The 18,691-nt window shown below is 36.3% G+C and overlaps 1 protein-coding gene across 2 annotated transcripts in view; it reads right to left on the bottom strand.

The window, feature by feature from the left end:
• Positions 1-18,691, bottom strand: part of DPH6 (diphthamine biosynthesis 6) — a 171,995-nt gene that overhangs the window by 45,746 nt on the left and 107,558 nt on the right. The gene's annotated exons all lie outside the window — the stretch shown is intronic.

Raw genomic sequence — 18,691 nt, 5'->3', positions numbered from 1 at the left:
CAGATTGCGGGACTCCTTAGCCTCCATAATCATGTGAGCCAGTTCCTCATAATACACTTCTTTTATATCATGTTGGTTCTGTTTTTCTGGAGAACCCTGCTTATTAACACATGTACCCTCTCCATTCCAAACTCCACTGAAAAGACCACTAAATAAAGGAAGAGGAAAATATCAGGACTGAAACTGCCCAAAACTTGAACTAAATTTTGCTTACTTGAGTGAAGTTGGAATCAAATTCAGAAGAAAGTCTATCCTAAGACTTTTCCAGTGAAAGAATAACTTTCTAGAAAAAGAAGTACAGGTGACTTCAGAGAACCCTAATTATTGTCCATACCTTAGGTCTTGCACTGTGAGATGCCCACCTCACCTGGTTTTTATGTAACTTTACACTAACTGTGACCTATAAATATTTCTACATATTTACCTACATATGTTTGAGACATCAACCAATACAATATTAACTTTCTGAAAGAGATTTTGTCAGAAGACAAGCTCTACAAACTTTATAACATATTCTTGTTCCAAGCAGTTTTAATACGTAAATGTTGGGACCTCAGCTAAGACAGGAAAATCCCACTTTCCAACCATGGCAAATATAGAATGATACTGGTATTTTCTACACACAAATATCTGCTTGGGCATATAGTTATTAAATAGTCTTACTACTACATGGATAAACAGAAAAAGACTCAAAGACTTACCTTTCCAGAAGGAATTTTCAGTGAATTGTTACATATTATCATGAAAGTTGTTTTAGTGTAAACTGCCTGACACAGCCATAAAGGCTACTTGCTACAGAGGGATAATTTTTATAATAGCAGGCACTAAAAAAAGATCTTATCTATTTGTGAATATTACATTTTGTATATGTTAAAGAATAAAGGGAATCGGTAGGAATGAAGGTAGAAAGACAGATTTTAGAATTATAACATGGTACATATTTCTTGGAAGGCTATATATATACATATATATATATATACACACACACACACATACACACACACACATACATATACATATACATACAAAGTAGCTGGGGATGGATAGAATCTTAATGTATTAAAAAATTCAAAGAACATATCCATATTAGCACCAAATAGTTATATGCCTAACTTATTTTTAGAACAGCCTGCCTTACCTGGCAAAGGAAAAGATGTGCTAGCCATAAAATGAACAAAATCAGCATTTACTTCCTCTGCTGTTATAATCTGTTACTTCACTTTACAGACTGAGCAAAAGGCACTCTATTCAGAGATGGGTAGCTGTGGGACTGGTAGTATTTGTATTTGAACCTTAAGGAAAGATTATATTGCATATACTCAGAATTTGATATTTAAGACTTGATTTTTTTTCCTTCAATTTAAAATGGTAAATATTTACAACACATTTGGGAGACATTAAAAGTTTCGACTTTTGATGTTTCAACACCTGAGTTTAAAAATTCTGTGCTACAGTACTTTGTATAAAGGTAAAAATATATTTCTAGTAGCAATTTACCCTTGAATGCACATTAAGTAACCTTTTTTAAACAAAATAATTATTTGAACAAAGTTCAGGTGTAAAAAAATGTTATGTTAACCACAGAATATGAAAGAATAATGCAAATTGCTTTTAACCTTTACTGTTCAGCAATCTTTTCTAGGAAGGCTATTGCAATGAATGATTTTAATTATGTCCATTATTATCCAAATGAATGACAGAAGAGTGCAAGGTGTGGAAGCAATAATTAATATGCCTTACCTTGGCTTATTTGGGCAGTTATAAAAGAAGAAATAGATTAATATAACATATAGGAATTACCGCAGGTGAGTATGCGTAGGAGTGGAACTCAGCCATTGGGATGTCGGCACAATTAAAGCTGTTTTCTAATTAGTATGGGCATCTCTTAATGTTAATCCAAAGGGTGAAACTTTAAAAAGTGTATGTTAAAAATCTGAAGAAAAAAAATGGTTGGCATCCCTCCGAGAGGCAAGTAAGGGAGTTTAAAAACTATGCAGGCTGCTTGGAAGACAGAAAAGGACAGTGGCAATGAGAGACATATACAGAGTGCTCATTATTCGACAGGTCAAAAGAGAAATCTGTGGATAGTTTAGAAAAAAAAAAAACAAAACTGGAAATAATTCCAGAGTCACTTATGAATACATTGAAAGTGTCTAGAATATCTTTTAACACTTGCTTTTTTTTTTTCTGAATTAAATACCAAAAATACACTGTCAGGGAAAAAAAGAATTTGAAAATTAAAAGGACAAAAGGTGCCATGAGGACTAAGCAGACAACATGAGTGGTTGGACTAACTGCTGAGTTTCTCCCCATCAGTGAGGACTTGAAATGAGGACAAATAAAAGGATGAGAAGCAGCAGAGAAGTTTAATTCAGTTTTATTTGGCATTGACCTTTGCTGTACAGGATAGTGGGGAAACGACTATTCCAAGGGCACTTTCTGAGAAAATCAGTGGGGCAGTAGCAGAGAGCAATCTCCTAGGGGGAAATAACAGAGCAACTTGAGAAATTCCACAGTAATAAATTACCATGACCAGATGGTATTCAACTGAGAGTTTCTGAAGGAAATAAAGTGTGAAATGGCTCAGCTACAGATGAGGATATGCAATGTATTCAGAAAACCAGCAACTGTTTCCAAATATTGCAATTTTTCTAATACGGTAGCTCTTCTGTAAGAAAGAAAAACAATCAAATTAAGATTTATAGAATTAAAGACCAGTGACTCTCTTGGTGATAATGGAGAAACTGATAGAGTCTAATTAAGAATAGCTTCCTTCAACATCAGGATAAGGTTAACCTGCTAAGGTCAAATCACCCACTGAGTCTATAAAGAGAACACTGTTTCTCTCCATCCTATTAAACCTATCTGGAAATGTCAATAAAATACTAGATAGAAGTAAACCAGTAAATGTAATTTATTTGGGAATTACATGAAGCTTTTAACAAGCTCACATGAAACTACTGGAGAAAAATAAGCACAGTCTTTGGGAGGAGAGGCCACAAGAGAAACTTCTGTCATTAACTGTAAAACTTGCTAAGTAATGAAAACAAAGTTTCAGGGACAATTTTCTTCCTTAACACCGTGTTACCTTTTCCAGACACATATAGATCACCTTTAATTAAAAAAAAAAAAAAAAAAAAGAATTTCACTATACACAAGATGCAGAGTAACAGTAGGGAAGGAAGATATGCTTCCAAATCAAGAAAAAAACAGTAAGAGACCAACATGCAATGGCAAAATAAGCACGTAACAAAATTTTAACCTAGCAAATGGAATCTGAATGCCATAACTGAGTTTAAATTTCTCATCACTGTGCTCTGTGTAAGCATCAGATTTTAATGAAAACTAAGAAGTAATAAAGTAATGAGAGTGATTTTTACGCAGTCAAATGAGGGCTGTACCTTCAAAGTGGTCGCCTTTGCACACGACATATGCTTATTCCGGTAGTATATATTTGCCCTTTATCAATCCATTTCCAAAATTCTCTCTATAGAACTGCCCTCAGAGCCAGTGGCATATTGTTCTGAAGTTATCCAATGGTGGCAAACCTCCACCCTTCAAGAGTGGAGCCAGAAGCCATCAGAGTAGGATGGAATTTCCTCCCCAAAGCAACCTTAGCTAGCCCCATTCTACAACCTCAGATGACTTCTGTTTCAGCATGAAGGAGCAGCATTATATTGGAAAGGGCAAGGGCATGTAGTAGAAGCTTGAAGAAATCCACACAAGGGCCTGTGGCAACCTCCTATGAAACTATCTGAGAGCTCCAAATGTAGGAAAGTTCTGATACCAAATCAAGACTTGTTTCACTACATCACTTCCACTTCCTCTTAGACTTGTTCTCTGAAGTCACGGAAGTACCAGCAGCCTGTCAAGTACTGTGGATTGCTGTAAAAAGCCCCATTTTCCTCGACCCAGGAGCCTGCTGCCCTCACTTCAGGCTGAATATATAGCTCCTTTACACAGTCCTCCTATGGCACCATTTCTCGTCCTTTCGTGTTCTGGTCACTCGCCACTCACTGAATTATAGCTGCTTCTGTGTCCCGTCTTCATCCAATCTTTCCCCCTGTTTAAAAAAGCAATTTCTGGGACTTCCCTGGTGGCGCAGTGGTTAAGAATCCACCTGCCAATGCAGGGGACACGGGTTCGAGCCCTGGTCCGGGAAGATCCCACATGCCGCGGAGCAACTAAGCCCGTGCGCCACAACTACGGAGCCTGCGCTCTAGAGCCCGCAAGCCTCGGTGTCATCGCTAGATATTCTGATTTAATTCCTCTGGGGTGAAGCTTCGGCAAAGGGATTTCTAAAAGCCCAACAGGTGACTCTGATGTGCAGCCGAGGTTGAAAACAATTGTTCTAGAAATTTGACCTGGGTCCCTGATATATGTGTCTATGGAGAGGAAAAAAGAAGAGGGGTAAAGATGTCTTTATTTGGCTGTAACATTCCCAAATGTACTGCACCAGGCTGTCCTGTATAATATATAAATTAACTGTCAGGATACCAGAGCATCTTGCACTGAAAATGTTTCTATTTGTCTTTATTATCAGCTTACAAACTAGCACATATGAGGCCCAACATGTTAAGCACATTTCTGAAAAAATACAGCAAGTCATTTTAAATCAAAGGTCAATCCTTTGTATCACTGGGATATAAGGATCCCAAATAGGACTATGTTTCTTTTTCTTTTTTTTTTAATATCTATATTGGAGTATAATTGCCTTACGATGGTGTGTTAGTTTCCGCTTTATAACAAAGTGAATCAGCTATACATATACATATATCCCCATATCTCCTCCCTCCTGCGTCTCCCTCCCACCCTCCCTATCCCACCACTCTATGTGGTCACAAAGCACCGAGCTGATCTCCCTGTGCTATGCGGCAGGACTATGTTTCTGTCCTGCCTATGGGCTAGCCCCTTAAATTCCTTATATTGATTAGGAAGTATTATAAAGATGATATTGCATTTTTGATATTAATATTTTAGAATTTTTAAGTTGAAAAATATAACTTTGAAAAGATTAAAGCTAATTACTAGTAGAATGAATCCCTCCCAGAGCAACAGAGAACATTAAAATATCACACACAGCAAAAGGCAGAAAATAAAGGAAAACACAATAAATCATGAAAAATAGATAACATCAAATGGATAAAATAAGAAGAAAAATTAAGAAATAACATATTGATTACACTATATGCTAGGTTATAAAGTATCCCCTTAAATTTTTTAAAAATTGTGATTGAGTTAGAAATCAATAATATAAAGACAAATAGGAAGCCATCATGTTTGGAAACTAAGCAATACTTGAAACTAAATAACACATTTCTAAATAACCAATGGATTAGAGAAGGAATTTCAATGAAAATTGGAAAGCATTTTGAACTGATAATGAAAATACAACTAGAGCTACAATTACAGGAAAAATTATAGCATAAATCTATATATATTAGAAAACAAGGGTGAAATTTAGTGTATATGTATATATCAAGAAATTAGAAAACACTTCACAATATATACAAATATATAATTATGTTATATACCTGAAACTAATATAATGTTATATGTCAACTATACTAAACAGCAAATTAAACCCAAAGAAAGTATAAGGGAAGGAATAATAAAGACAGCAGCAGAAATTAAGGAACTAAGGAAATCAACATGTAATTTAGAAAATCAACAAAATCAAAGCTTGTCAATAATACAATCAATAAAGCCCTACAAGACTGATAAAGTAAGGAAAAGAACAAATTACCACTGGAATGAAAAAAATGACATCACTCCTAATCTTAGAGATGATAAAAAGACAATAAGAAGCATTAAAAGCTTTATATTTACAATTTTCAAAACTTTGGACAAATTCAGAGAAAAACACAACTTACCAAACTGAAATAAGAAATAGAAAATCTGAATAGTCTTAATCTAACAAAGCAATGCAATCACGAATTGAAAACTTTCCCCAAAAGAAATCTCCATGTCCAGATGGCTTAAGCAATAAGTGCTTCAAAACGCTGAAGAAAGAATTAATACCAATCTTACAGAAAATCGTTCAGACAATAGAAAAAGAGGAAACTTTATGATGCTTTATGAGGCCAGCGTAACCTTATCACCCACACCTGTCATTACTAGGAAAGAAAATTATGGGTCAAGCCTTCTTATGAACATACGTGCAAAATTCCTAAACAGAGTATGAGCAAACTGAATCAAGCAATTTAAAAAAAGGGACAATTCACTGTGCAATGTTACAAGCAATATATATAAATAAATACTGATCCAGGCTATAATATAGATAAACCTTGAAAACACTATTCCAAATGAAAGAAGCCAGTCATGAATGACCACATATTGTAGTATCCCATTCACAGGAAATATCCATAATAGCAAATATATAAAGACATAAAGATGCAAAGCAGCTTTGTGGGGCTTAGGACTTGGAGTAGGAGAAGGCTGGGAGGAAATGGGAAATGACTGCTAATGGGTACGGGTTTCTTATGGGGGAGGGGGTACAAAAATGTTCTAAAATTTGATTATGATGATTGCTGCACAACTCTGTGAATATACTAATAAACACTGAATTGTACACTTTAAATGCGTGAATTGTATGGCATGTTAATTGTATCTCCATAAAACTGTTAAAAAATAGTACAGTATATAATAGTTATATGCTCAGACAAAACAGATGTAGAACTCATAAGAAATGGGAAGTGAAATGCAGGAAACCACGTGTAAAAAATTATTTTTAACTGTTCTCAACAATCACATTAATGGTGGTGGTATTAGCATGGTTATTCTGAGACTGTATCATACATTGTTAAAATTTTAATATCTATATTTATTAATAATGCCGAGTGCCAACATGAGTCTCTTGGAGCAGAACAGATTATTATTACTACTTACATACGGTAAGTAGGTAATACCATTCTGGCTCTTCTGGGCCCCAGGTCTTATCCCAGTAGCAAGGTGGTGAGAATGAGATGGAATTTTTCAAGTAATTCCATCTTCTGTAGGTAAGGTATAAATCTGTATATTTACTTAGGAAAAAAGAGACAGTTGTTTTCCTTCTCCTTCTGAGAGCTTCTCTGGAAAAGTAAAGGGAAAGACTTGTGTCTTCATTTTGGAACGTAAGAAAAATCTCTCTGGGGAGGAATAAACCAGTGTCTGCAGCTTTACAACTCAGGAGATGTCTCTTAAGGTCCTGGTCTCAACCCCCACCCCTGAAATGTAAACACAGACCTCCAGAGAAGTAAATCTCTCTGCAGTCCGCTCTGTCTACTCCAACATACATTAAATTCTAATGCTTGTCTTTTAGCCGAGGTCCCAAGTTTCTGCAAAATTTGCTCAGAAAGCCCTAATTATGCAGAAACATAAGCCTATTTTCTCTACAACCCTACATATACAATGTGGTACAAAATAAATGAGAAATTGAGTTAAACCAAAAGACTGGACTGCCAAGTCAGACTCAAACAAATCCAAGACCTTAGTCAGTATCAATCTTTACTGATAATTTAAAGAACAGAAATAAACAACACAGCAAATCAGGGAGAGGTCCAGGACTATCAGAACATCTTTCCAAGTCCTTCACTGTCACACTGGTTATGCTCTGGCCCAGGTTGGCATAAAGGGTCAATTAGAATTATAGCACCATTCTCCATTTATTGCCCAACAAAACCAACTTTTTCTCATGCACATTCACATTCAGTGACCAGGGTAGTGACCAGAGATTACTGTTCAATTAAGTTGTGGATTCCATCTGGTTTGAGAATTCAACTATATCCCAGATATCACAGTGTAGGTTTTAACAGCCATTGGCTTCCAGATATCATTGTGCAAAATGCTCTCTTCAGGTCAACACAGCGTTACTCCTTTATCTGGCCAATCTCAGTCAACGCACCATGGAAAGATAAATCCCCTTTATATCTATCTGTGGTACCCGGGCCATTAGAAAACAAATATAAGGGTCACACTGTCCAGTAATGTCCTACCATAATCTAGGCTAATGGTAGTATTCCCGTATACTGGCATCCTTAGCTTGGCTTCTAATACTCCTTTGATCTTTAAAAATAGCAACTTCCGGGGCTTCCCTGGTGGCACAGTGGTTAAGAATCCGCCTGCCAATGCAGGGGACACGGGTTTGAGCCCTGGTCCAGGAAGATCCCACATGCCACGGAGGAACCAAGCCCGTGGGCCACAACTACTGAGGCTGCGCTCTATAGCCCGCGAGCCACAACTACTGAAGCCCACGCGCCTAGAGCCTGTGCTCTGCAATAAGAGAAGTCACCCAATGAGAAGCCCGTGCACCGCAACAACGAGTAGCCCCTGCTCACTGCAACTAGAGAAAGCCTGCGCGCAGCAACGAAGACCCAACGCAGCCAAAAATAAAATAAATAAAATTAAGTAAATTAAAAGAAAAACAGCAACTTCCATAATGAGTAGAATATTCAATAGTCTTTCGTGGGTAAGTATTCAGGCCCTCTCCCTATACTGTTGACTGACACAATGTTCCATGAAAGTAAATATTCCATTAGTCCAGGCATTTAAAGCTTTGCTCTCCCTTCAGGGCCGTTTCTAGATGTAGCCAGTCTCCTGGAAAAGAGCTCCCTCTAGTGTCTATATTTGGACTAGCAGGTTCTTTTCACCATGAAGAACTTCCAGGAGCATTCCATATTTTGGTCTGATGTAGTACCGCAAGACCAGGATCAAAAATCCCTACAGAACATCTTGTACAGCAGAGGCAATAGTAGTCAACCCACAACATGTGTTATGACCACGGTACATTAGTGGCATTTGTACAATTTAGGAAAATGGCTTGTACACAAAAATAACGTTAAGCCCCGTAAGATTATCAATTGGTGTATTATACCAAATACAGCTCTGCCTGGGTGTCACAGGTTTTCCATAAATGTACTTTGCATAACTCCAGAGAGAAGTTATAAGTAATATCAATTCATTATATCTCTACCAAATCCATCTCCCTCAAGGGTTGTGTTCCAATTTCCTTAAATGAAGTCCATTACATTCACATATTCTGTATTTGAAGGACTAGACTAAGCTACGGCAGGCAGTAAAAATCTGCTCTCCATTATACCTAGGTAGATGTCTTAGCAACATATTGTTTTGCTTTATGCCCACAAAGAGTGCAAAAGCTCTACAGTTCAGAATCCTCCACCTACATAATTCATTAGCAATAATCATCAGAAAAATGATCAGAATGGTAGCTATAGACAATAAACCAATAACTGAGTGGTAACTGTTGTAAACTACCCCTACACTGAACCATCAATTGGAACACTGTCATTTTGTTGCTTCAAATTATCTAGGTAAAATCTTCACGTAGAGCTCATGTATCAGCAACTTCCCTTCTCTGCAGAAAAGAGGTCCAGAGTTTTCTCTCAACATAAGTTAAGTAGTCAGCATCAGATCTGAGAGGGATGCCTAAGAGTGTTATTCTCTAGCTCAGAGGCTCTGGCACGGAGGTCACATGACTGCACTCTGCCACAGAATTGTAATCTACTTATAAGTGCTTTTCCATCTCCTCTGATTCCCTCCATTTCCATTTATTACCTGTTTTGACCCATACCCTTTCCCCTATGATTGGCCTTTCTGGCTCAGTAGATGTATTATAAACCCACAGGGGCAGTAAAAACAGCAGCCTTGTTAGCACTTCTCCTTGGACTGACTCGCAGGCTGATGTTACAGGATCTGACAGAAAAAGAATCACAGGACACATGGCCCTGTGTTTAGAGATAGGCCTTAATTTATCTCTATGGGTGAAGCTATGACATACCCCTAACAGTCTTTAAGAATATGCACTGTCAAATTTAGTAGTATTAATATTGTGTTTTGTGCATTGATAACACTTTATTTTGGTACATGTAACTTTAAACTCAGGCCTGGGACCAGTATAGATCAGGCAAAACAAAAGAAAAAATTTGTGAAATAGGAAAAATATATAGTTGTGCACTTGCATCATCTCCCATCACCTCATTCCTACCTCCCAATCCTAGAACCCTTGCCAGTAGAGTCTTGGCATTACTTCCTATCATAGTCAATATTAGCACAAAATAATTTAACTAATTAAGCTAACCATAAATCTTTTTTTTTCCTTACCAGCCATTTTGATTAACTAGTGCATCAATTCCCCATTCCAATTTTCAAATACATCGCTGCTCTAAGGATGCTAACAAATGTAGTAGGTCCATGAGATATTTCTTGTCCATTTCTGTGTATTTATAGCAGTGAAATGTATACAATGGTCAGAATATCCTGAAGTGGACCAAAAGATGGGGAATTGGCTGCTCCAAATTTTAACTGTACTTCCCAATGTTGCTTAAGTTGAATAAGGCTTAGTGTTGAATAGGCATCATCTTAGTTAACACTCATTTGCAGTCTCTTGGGGCTTCTGGTAAAGGTCCAATATAATCTACTTGACAGCTAATATGCCAGTCCTTGTCTTTGGGAAATTTTATTCACTGCTCTGTTTATTTTCATTTTTTAAATTCGCTTTAAAATAAAATTCACCAATTTTAAGTTTCAGGAAATATATACAGGCATGTAGCCACCATCATAATGATACGGAACATTTCCACCACTCTAAAAAGTTCATGAGAGAAGTTGTAGGCTGTTCTTTTCCTGCTTTACAGTTAGTCTTTCCCCCAACTCCCAGCATCTGGCAACCAGTTATTTACCATGTGCCTGCATAATTTTCTATTTTCAAAATATCATATAAATGGAATAATTATAATACGAAGCTTTACTTGTATCCCACTACTGTGATGCGTTGCAGTTTTATTTTCATTAAATTCAAATTCAAATTCTTCTTTGGCTAGTGGGTTATTTAGAAGTATATTGGTTAATTTCAAAGCGTGGGGGATTTTCCAGATATATCTGTTAATTTTTGTATATTCAGAGAACATACTCTGTCTGATTTCAGTATGATGACATATACTGAGACTTCTTTTATGATCCACAATATGGTTTATCTTGATGAATGGTCCATGTGTGCTTAAATGTGTTTTTTGCTGCTAATGCATGAAGTGTTTTATGAGGGGCAAGTAGGGTGAGTTGGTTGGTAGTGTTGTTCAAACTTTCTATATCCTAATAATTTTCTGTCTACTGTACCTGGTTTAGCTATTACTGAAAAAAAAAATGTTGAAAGCTCTGTGTATAACCATGGATTTGTCCAATTCTCCTTATATCAGTTTCATGTTGTGTATCTTAAGGCACTGTTATGGGTGCACAGATCTTTTAGACTGCTATGCTCTCTTGATAAATTGACCCCTTTATCACTATGCAATGTCCCTCTTTATCCCTAATAATACTCCTTGTTCTAAAGATTACTTTGTCAGATATTAACATAACCATCTCAGCTTTCTTTGAATTAGTGTTACCATGGAGTATCTTTTTCTATCAATTCACTTTTAACCTATTTATGTCTTTACAATTAAGGCAAGTTTCTTATAGAAAGCATTTATTTGAGCCTTCTTTTTCATTTTTTAATTGAATTTGCAAATCCCTCTCTTTTAATTGGAGGTGTTTGAATAATTTACATTTAATGTAATTATTGAAATGATTAAGTTTAAATCTACCATCTTATTTTTTGTTTTCTATTTTTCTCATCTGTTCTGTTTGTTTTTTCCCTTTCTTGACTTCTTTTGGATTATTTTACAATATTCAATTTACTCTCCTATACACCTGTTTTATTTTTTAGTGGTTCTTTATGGTTTACATTTTACATCTGTAAGTTATCAGTCCACAATCAAATAGTATTATATAATTATGTATAATTTAAGAATCTTATACATTGTAACTTCATTTCACTGTACTTTCCCCCTTATACTATTTGTGCTACTATAATTATATATCTACTTCCCATATAAACCCCACAACTCACTACCATTATTTTTGCTTTAAGTAATCTAGCTTCTCTTTTTAAAAGTTAGGAGAATAGATTTAAAATTTATCTACTCTATTATTTCATTGCTCTTTATCGCCTTGTAAGATTCAAATTTCATCAATTATTATTTCCTTCTGTCCAAAAAACTTCCTTTAATATTACTTGAAATGCAGATCTAAAGGTGATGAATCCCTCAATTTTTGTACATCTGAGAATGTCTTTATATGGTCTTCATTTCGCAATTTATTTTTACTGGGTATAAAATTCTTGGTGACTTTTATTGATTTTCAGTACCTTAAGATATAAATTCATTGTATTCCATTTTGGACAGCTTGTGAGGCAAAGCCTGTTGATTTTTTTGTCTTTGCTTTCTGTATAGAATTGATTTTTTCACATTGGCTGCTTTTAAGATTTTCTCTTGACCACTGGTTTTCAGCAATTTGATGATAATGTGCCTTGTGATTTTCCTCATGTTTCTTCTGCTTGGGTTCATTGAAATTTTGGATCTGTAGATGTAGAGTTTTCATCAAACTGGAAAAATCTTTTGCCCATTATTTCTTCAAATATTCTCCCCATCCTATTTCCTAGGACACTACACCTAAGTTAGTCTGCTTGTTATGGTCCCACAGCTCACTGATACTGCGTTAATTATTTTCAGTCCTTTTTTTCCTCTATGCTTCATTTTTGACAGATACTATTTGTCTTCCGATTCACTCATGTTTTTTCTGCAATGTCTAATTGCTGTGTATTGTTCATTTCAGATAAGGTATTTTTGAAGTAGTAGTTGGGCCTTTTTATATTTTTTATTTCTTATCATAATCATGTTTTCCTCTAGTTTTTTGAGCATTATGATCATATTTATAAGAGCTGTTATAACTTCCTTGCCTGCCAGTTCCAAATCTGGGTGTATTTTGATTGATTTTTCTCAGTATTAATCACATGTTCTTGCTTCTTTGCATGCCTGGTAACTAAGACGCAAGGCATTATGAATTTTATACTATGTGTTGGATTTTATTATTTTCCTTTAAATAGTTTTAGATTTTGTTCTGGCATAAGTTAAGTTATTTGAAATCAGTTTGATCCTTTTGAGGCTTGCTTTTAAATTTTGCTAGATCAGGTTCGTAGCAGCCTTTAGTCTAAGGCTCATGACTACTAAGGTGATACCTGTTTGAGGACTCTACCTGATATCTCATGTATGATGAGGTCTTTCCACTGGTGGAAACATGGATGCTTCCAGTTTTATGTGAACTCTGGAAATTGTTCAGCCTACTGTTTTTTGATGATTCTTTCTTCAGCTGGAGGTAGCTCCCTTTCACACATATGCAGATCCATACTCTGCCGAAGACTGAGGGAAGCTTTCTATTGGTCTACAGTGGTTTCTCTCCATGAAGATCCCTTCTGTCTGGTATTCTGTCCCACAAAATCTCAGCCCTTGGTCTCTCTGAATTGTGATCTCTGTCTCCTCAGTTCAGTGAAAACTGCCTGAGCTCTCTTTGGGTTCTTTTCCCTTATGCTGCAGTGTAGAAATTACCTCCAGGCAGTTAGCTAAGACAATTGCAGCACTCACCTCTCTCATTTTCCTTCTCTTAGGGATTACAATTTGCTTGTTTTAGCTCAGGTCTCCACTCAAATTCAGATTTCTTTATGGTGGTTCTGTGAATAGGGATGAACAGGATTCCTAAATGATGAATATGTTTTTGCCTAAATCCAAAAGCCCTTCTAGTCTTAGATTCTTGTTTATTAGTGAATTCTGTGGGAGATATCAACTTAATTCTCACATTTTGAGGAACGTCCCATGGTTGCTCCAGCCCATATAATTCTCAGGAAACTCAAAGACTGAGCTAGCCCTTGAATTTCAGCTGGATTTGTCAGCCAGCCTCTATTTTTCATATATATATACTATAGTTCTTAACTCCTTCTGAGTTTCTTCCTCTGAAGAGGCAATTCTCACGATTTTATCAATGCAATGCACTAACTTGGTTGGTATTAATGTTTTTCAAGTCCAAGTCTTACCTCACTGGATTGTGATGACGAATTTAAACATCACAGTGGCAGCACAGTAAATGTATATTGAGTTCCAGTCCATGAGAATGGAACATATTGTACATGGATGGACTCTGAAACTGGTATTGTAAAGTACGTGTTGGTCAGGGCTCTAATGGCATACTAGTCCCCCTGGTCCTTTTGAACTTCCTGTTTATAGTCTTTTTATATCAGGTACAGCTATAGCAATAGGAAGAACTACCTTGTATAATCCTTGATTGCATATTGTTAACCTCCAGGAACTAGCCAGACTAGGTGATTAAAAATGATCAGTGATCTTCTATTGACCTCCTGGAATCCTTATTGCTTAATGTTTACTACTAAGAAGGGCCTGGGCAATTCCAAAGGTTTCCATTTAGCATGGTCAGTTAAATCAAAATGAAGGGACAGACTTAGTACACATCCCCTGTAAAAAGGGTAAGGGCAACATATATTATTCACACATAATATCCATACCAATTATGCATTCAGGTAAACATGAAATGACCACAGGAGAAGCTCAAGAGTTATATTTTCCAATTTTTAACCTTAGCCCTACTTTGGTTTTCTCCACTACAGCATTCCTATATACCACAAATTTCACCCTCAGCCTTTCAGTGCACAATTCTTATCTTTCATAGGGATTACATAGGATACTGAGCCCAGTATCTAACTAAAAAGTTCTGCATTCCACCCCAACAGTGTATGTAGCCTAAGATTCCCTGCTAGGGATTGGGCAAACAGATCTGACTTCTCAGTGTTTTTCAGATTCTACAGCTTTCTGAGAGAATAAATTTAGTCCCCTTTTTATTTTCCATTGTAAATCATGATCCTCATAATTGGGCTGAATTTCTCCAGAACAGATAGAATGAATTTGCTGAAGCATTTTAAACGGTGGTGCCAGAATGCCTCTCCCATTTCCTAAAGCTTAATAGTGCTTTATTAGATCCTTAGTAAAAACTCCACCAATTTCCTACTTTGTCAACCCATTTTTCAGAAGTCATCTAAACAACTCCACCTGGTTGAGCCAGTTACTGTTCTCCTATCTTTTCATTTCTCTCCTTTTTGCCTCCTTTCTTTTGGATAGCTTGGTAGTTTTTCACAATGCAGCCCTATGCATGGTAACTAAGCCAGCAGATCAGTTACTGCCCTGAATAGTCTCTTGGCTTCCCAAAAGCAATGTTTTCATGATGACCTACTTGCATGACTTCATCATTTGTGCCAATGGCATCAAATTATGTGTCTCCCTCTGGTCTTAATAAAGCCAGTCTAGGGTTAATTGTAACTCATACCATTTCTATTATTGCTTTGGAAGGAGTATTCCATTTGTAGTTCAGGGAAGAGGCGAGACACCTACTCTTCTCAGGGTAAGATTGCCAAATCCCAACCATAATGCACTGTAGCAAGTTAGTTGTCATACCGTTCAGAAGTATACAGAATGGACTGTCGTATCATCCATCTGCTCAACCTAGATACTCCTTTCCATTCAACAATGTCTATAATAGTGATATGGCTTCCTGATTGTTAATTCTAAAAATCCATGTCAATAATCATTCCCCAGGCTTCTGCTGGTATTTTCTATAAAGAGCACTAACTCTTAAACAGAATACTCTTAGCATTGAGTAGTCACCTGACTTTGGTCTCCAACTACCTGTATGGTATTTCTACTGATCAATTTAGTTACTTTGTTAGCAAATATATATGGAAGCAGAAGGTTTTCCAGTAATGGGTAAAGTTAGTCTCAAGCTTTTTCTCCAACTACTATCTCTTTTTTTGTTGTTTTTAAACTGTCCTGCTTTTACCGGGGCTGCTAACAATAGTTAAGTCCTCATCACCATTTTCTACCCTTTTTTTTCTTGCCAAAAGGTGTCTTATATATCTGTGGGTCTGAAAAACAAAATCCCACTGACTAGGCCAATTTGCAATAACAGAAGACTGTACTGTGAAATTACCTAGTACCAAGCTTTACTAATAATTCCAAGGATACAAGCAATCAAAGGGCCAGGTGAAGCAGGGAGAGGGCCAGAACTATGCGTGAAGCCCTCCAGGTGTTTTCTGGTCACACTGAACCTGCCGTGAACCAGGTCAACAGGTCAGGTCTCTAAGCAATGCATGTAGCTTACATTACTTACACAGAAAATAGCTACCTCAGTCATAAAACATCTTGATTGATTTCCTATTCAGATAGTTACATACCTTACATGACATGTTCCAGGGAGCCATGCTCCCAAACCCAAAGATTCCAGGTTTGTTTACCAAAACCAACCATAGCAACCAGATACGTCCTGCTAAAGGCAGTTTAAAGATAAGGACTCCTCCCCACTAGTAAATATCATTAGTGATTTTGTTTTGTTTGTTTATTTTTGCCATGACATCTGTAATTAATGTTTATAAGGAGATTATATGAGTTCTTCCTTTTTTTCCAGGGGACTTACCCCAGTTACTGGAAAGAATGGGTTACAGACCTACTACTTGATCTTTTGTTCCCAGTAATTATGGGATCTTCTAATCAATAACATCTCCTATGGCCTTGAGAATCAAGAATATTTTTCACTGTGGAAGAAAGCACAGATGGAAGACAGAATAATTACAGTCCTTATATAGCCCTAAATCTGATTCAAAATATCATGAACTCCTGAGGTTTTACATATACACATACATATATATCATTCCCCATTAAAAAAAAACCCAAGGTCTTCTTAAAGAAATGGATGTTCTAGGTCTGGGGCAGAAAATGTACAAAATGACACTATATGTTCATAGCAGTACTATTTATAATGGTACCAAACTAGAAACTACCCACAGGCTATCGAATATAGAATGGACAATTCAACTGTGGTTTACTCCTACAATGGAACACTACACTATAAGGAGAAATGAGCAAACTACTGCATCATTCAATAACGTGGATGAATCTCATAAGCATAATGTTGAGCCAAAGAAGCCAGACACAATGGAGCCTATGCTCTATGATTCAGCCATATAAAATTCAAAAACAGGAAAAACCAATCTACGGTATTAAGTATCAGAAGAGCTATTACCTCTGGGAGGGCAAGGCAAGTATTGACTAGGGAGATATTAGCAATGTTCTATATCTAGATTTGGGTGTTGATTACATAGATATGTTCACTTTTTGAAAATTCATCAAGTTGGACACAAGAATGCAATTTTTTGTATTTATGTTATACTTCAATAAAAGGTTAATTAAAAACAAAACAAAACATGAAGTAAATCTACATTTATTGACATGGAAAAAAAAAGTCTCCAAAACATATTGTTGAGTGAAAAAAGGCAAGTTGCCCATCAATACACAGAGTAAGATACTCTTCATATAATATTTCTATGTAGAAGTACTATGATTGTTTTATGGCTTTTTAAATATTACATATACACATACCAAAAAAGTGATTTAAAAAGATGATCAGCATCACTCTGATGGGTGTCTCTGGGAAAGGGAATCATTGGCAGCAGAGGAGCAGATAGAAAACACATCAAATCTTTTCTGTAACCATGAAAATTTAACATTACATGGCAAGAATGTTTTCATGTAATACTCATACAATTAAAAATAAATATTTCAAAAAGGCAGGATTGTTCTTAAGTCCAATGTGGAAACACTTCTTTAAATAAGTCTAAAAACCAGAAACTCCTTTAAGCACTAAGCCGTTAATGTGAAAATTTCACGAGTTCACTCACGCCTGCAAGACACCAAGGTTGTGTAACACAATTATTCGAAATTTGTTTTTATACGTCCATATAGAATCAACCCTTTTATAAGACCGTTCCATAACCTCATGGGCCACAAAACTTTGCTGACCCCCTCTGTGAATGGAAAGGTCCTAATGTCCCATTTTTTGTTTAAAACTTTTTCTGAAAATTTTAAAGTGTGTGTGGGGGGAAGCTTGGAAACCTATATTGCATCATTTATGTTTGCGTCTTTACAAGGAATGTGCCACTCAACAAATCTTTCTTTAATAGTGTTCTTGAGAATAACTTTCATCTTTGCACACCTATAGGCAATCAATAGAAACTATGTGCTGTAAATGTTCAAATCGGATCTATACTTTTGTCATTGGGATGTCAAGGACAAATTATCTAAGTTTCATATTTTAGCCAAAAGTTTAATACAGTTAATCACCATCCCAAACCTTTACAGAGAGGCACACACACATCCACACACACAAATGAAAAGACAAGCAATATCAGCCACATACTATAATAAAGGTGGCAGTAAGGTCATATTCTATTGCTCTGTCTTTCTAACGGGGCAGGATCTCTCAGGGTTCTAATCCATTCCATTTTCTAGTAGTAAAAGGGACAGAATATGTACTGTCCAGTGAGGTGTCACATGAACTTCATTACAGAACTATGCAATCTGAGAAAATCCAAAAGAGAGCAAGCGACAAAGAAAGTGAGAGAGCATATTCTGTATATATTCATATAGAAACTTATATGACAAATATATCTGTAGCGAGAACTTCAATCATAAGAGTTATTGAGCAACATTTTCTCAAAAATGAGAACACAACACCACCTCAATGTTTTTCTTTTTAACAGCTAAGGAGATCAACTGCATGTTCTCTAAATGAGGCATTCCACTAAAGATAACACCTCAACTTCCACAAGAAGAGAGTAGCTTGGTGTTTACCAAGAAGAAATATTATGGAATCTTCCTTTTAATGCTGTTTAAAATGTGAATTCATCTGTGAAATCTTCCACAGCTTTGGACCTTGTTATTTTAGAGATCAGCAAGGTGAACACTCTCAAATGAGGTACATGTTTTAG

Source organism: Balaenoptera acutorostrata, chromosome 3 (genome assembly GCF_949987535.1).
Source record: "Balaenoptera acutorostrata chromosome 3, mBalAcu1.1, whole genome shotgun sequence".
Lineage (NCBI taxonomy): Eukaryota > Metazoa > Chordata > Mammalia > Artiodactyla > Balaenopteridae > Balaenoptera > Balaenoptera acutorostrata.
The sequence above is the reverse complement of the archived record's forward strand: the minus strand, read 5'-3'. Positions and strand labels throughout refer to the sequence as shown.